The sequence below is a fragment of the Propithecus coquereli genome, unplaced genomic scaffold, assembly GCF_000956105.1.
Source record: "Propithecus coquereli isolate 6110/MARCELLA unplaced genomic scaffold, Pcoq_1.0 Scaffold184, whole genome shotgun sequence".
Lineage (NCBI taxonomy): Eukaryota > Metazoa > Chordata > Mammalia > Primates > Indriidae > Propithecus > Propithecus coquereli.
In genome coordinates this window covers 4,400,404-4,403,691 of record NW_012143190.1, presented here as the reverse complement: position 1 = coordinate 4,403,691, position 3,288 = coordinate 4,400,404, and the positions used below count along the sequence as shown (strand labels likewise).

At 43.3% G+C, this 3,288-nt stretch overlaps 1 pseudogene; it reads left to right on the top strand.

Moving 5' to 3' along the window:
* The first annotated feature begins 177 nt into the window (after nucleotides 1-177).
* On the top strand, nucleotides 178-1,965 carry LOC105808937 (annotated as a pseudogene).
* Nucleotides 1,966-3,288: the final 1,323 nt, after the last annotated feature.

Genomic DNA, 3,288 nt, shown 5'->3' with positions numbered 1-3,288 from the left:
TAAGTTTTAATTTCATGATGTTGGTTGTATAGCCAACACACACACATACAATATAACCTCAACTTAAACTTCACACCTTATACAAAAAGAAACTCAAATGGACCATTTACCTAAATTATAAAAAGTAAAACTATAAAACTTTTATTCAGCCTTTGCATTCTCACTCCTTCTCCCAACATGGCAGCCTCAGCAAAAAATAAAAATAAGAAGGGGAAGACTATCTCTCTGACAGACTTTCTGGCTGAGGATGGGGGACTGGTGGAGGAAGCACCTATGTCCCCAAACCAGTCATCTGGACTGATGAAACAGATGACCTGGAAGGAGATATTTCAACCACTTGGCACAGCAATGATGATGATGTGTACAGGACACCTCCAATTGACTGTTCCATCCTTCCCACTGCTCCACGGGCTGCTCGGGAAGCCAATATCGACCATAGACATCTTCCCAAATTGCCACCCTAAACTGCTATTCTAGGCAACCTGCCCTAAGAGGTGATAGAAGAATTGATTAAGTAATTCATTAGAGAATTAAATACCAGTGCAGTGCGGTTGCCCCATGAATCCAGAAATCCAGAGAGGCTGAAAGGTTTTGGTTATGCTGAGTTTGAGAACCTGAATTCCCTGCTCAGTGCCTTGAGTCTCTAGGTAACAGGAGAATTCGAGTGGACGTTGCTGATCAAGCTCAGGATAAAGACAGGGGTGATCGTTCTTTTGGCCAGGATAGATACTGGGAGTCTGACAAAACAGATACAGACTCGAGAGCCCATCCTGTCACAGACACCTTTGATGGCTACCCGCCTAGAAGAGGTGATGATAGCTTTGGAGACAAGTATCAAGATCATTATGATTCAGATCGGTATCATGATGGGTATTGGGACATGGATGGATATGGGGGCCGGGATCGCTATGATGACCAAAGTAGCAGAGAGTACGATAGAGGTTACGATTCCAGGATAGGCAGTGGCAGAAGAGCATTTGGTAGTGGGTACTGCAGAGATGATAACTACAGAGGAGGCAGGACCACTATGAAGACCAATAGGACAGACGAGATGACAGATCATGGAGCTCCAGAGATGATTACTCCTGGGATGATTATGGGTGTGATGATAGAGGTCCCCCCACAAAAACCCAAACTGAATCTAAGGCCTCGGAGTACTCCCAAGGAAGATGATTCCTCTGCTAGCACCTCCTAGTCCAGTCCAGCGGCTTCTATCTTTGGAGGGGCAAAGCCCATTGACACAGCTGCTAGAGAAAGAGAAGTAGAAGAACTACTACAAAAGGAACAGGACAAATTGCAATGTCAGCGGGATGAGCGGAAACTAGAACGATGGCCTCGGGAGAGATACCCAAGCTGGTGTAGTGAAGAAACTCAGGAACAGGGAGGGTCGAGGATAGGAAGTGAATCATCGAAGACTGGGACCTCAGCCATATCTTGCAGAAATGTGTGAAGGAGAGAGAGTGAGAAGTCTCTAGAAAATAAAATAGTAAGAAGGAAGACTGTCACTCTCCAACTTCTAAGCCTCCCAAACCTGATTGGCCCCTAAAGGTAATGCCAGCCCCTCCACCAAAGGAGAATGCTTGGGTGAAGTGAAGTTCTAAACCTCCTTCTCAATCTCAGAGCTCAGACACAGAGCAGCAATCCCCTACAAGTGGCAGGGGGAAACTAGCTCCAGCTCAGCCATCTGAGGAAGGACCAGCAAGGAAAGATGAAAATAAAGTAGATGGGATGAGTGTCCCAAAAGGCCAAACTGGGAACTCCAGTCATGGTCCAGGAGATGGAGGAAACAAAGACCACTGGAAGGAGTCAGATAGGAAAGATGGCAAAAAGGATCCAGACTCTAGATCTGCACCTAAGCCAAAGAAACCTGAGGAAAATCCAGCATCCAAGTTCAGTTTTGCAAGCAAGTATGTGGCTCTCTCTGTTGATGGTGAAGATGAAAACAAGGGAGTTTACACTGAATAGACCTTGACATCCTGTGCTTTCACCTCAGTCTCTCTCCACCCTGGAACATTCGAGAGTAAATCAAACCTCTATCCAGACAAGACAAAATAAAACTCACCATCTCCTGGAAACCTTTCCTAACTTAAAAAAATAAACAAATAAATGAAACGAAATTCTTTTACATGCTGCTGAAGCCTTTGAAGTATTGGAGAATCACCAATGGAGCCAAAAAGAAAAATACTACAGCTTTTTAAATGCAAAAGTTGTGGTGCAATTTTTATGATACCATGCAGTTTGCCTGTGTGATTAGTGCCCAGAGGACTCCATTTAACAGAAATGTAATGACAGTGATATGATGTCTGGAATCTGGTTGTGCAGTAGGGGAGTTATTAGGAAGAGTATGAGATTCCCACCTTTTAATTCTTCTTATCCTATTGTGTCATATATGAATTCTCAAACATTATCTGAATAAATTTTCTATCCTTGGAAAGGTAGATTTAGCCTCTCAAATTGTTTTATTCTGCTGCTAGCCCCCCCTATTATTTAATTCTGAGTTTTGGGGCCAGCCTAGGGGGGATTCCTTCATTTTTTACCCCCCAGAGGGGTAGCTGGGAGTGAGTTATAGACCACTAAGAATAGGACTGCCTGGAAACAAGATAAATGGGAAAATCATGATTTGAAAAGAAGCTTTTGAAAGGTGATAAATCACTTTGCACCAACTTATAGGGGGAAATAGTGTGAACTCCAATAAACACATGAATGGTTATTTCCTGGAGCAGGAAGCACTTAGGGGTCTTAGAAATTCTCAGTCTTTTATGTGTCCTGGTTTTGCCCTTTCTAAATCTGTCCTTTTTGAAAGTTCAAATATTTCCACATTCTCTTGAAACCTTGAAGCTTTAAAAATTTAGGTTCTTGTCATTGTCTTAAGTTAATGGTACTCTTACCTCCTTAAAACCGTTTCTGTGTCACATACCTATTATCTAGGGCATTTTATATCTCAGCCACTGGGAGCCATGAAGGGAAGAATCAATGCTTTTCTCAAGCAAATTGGTTCGTTGATGTATTCTGACTCTCCTTCCTTCCATCCGTGCCTGCTCTTGCTGCTTTGACACCTTTTACAGATCAGACTACTCTAGAATTGATGGTCTTGGGTGGTAAATACAGGTGGATAAATAGGGACAGTTAAATTGGGAGCCTTTCTTACAACCGCGACTGGGTTTTGTCCCCACCCCCCAAATTTCCTTCTCTCCACCAAAATCACACACCAGTGCTTGGATTCATAATGTGGCCTAGAGTGTGTGTGTGTGTGTGTGTGTGTGTGTGTGTGTGTGTGTGTGTGTGTGT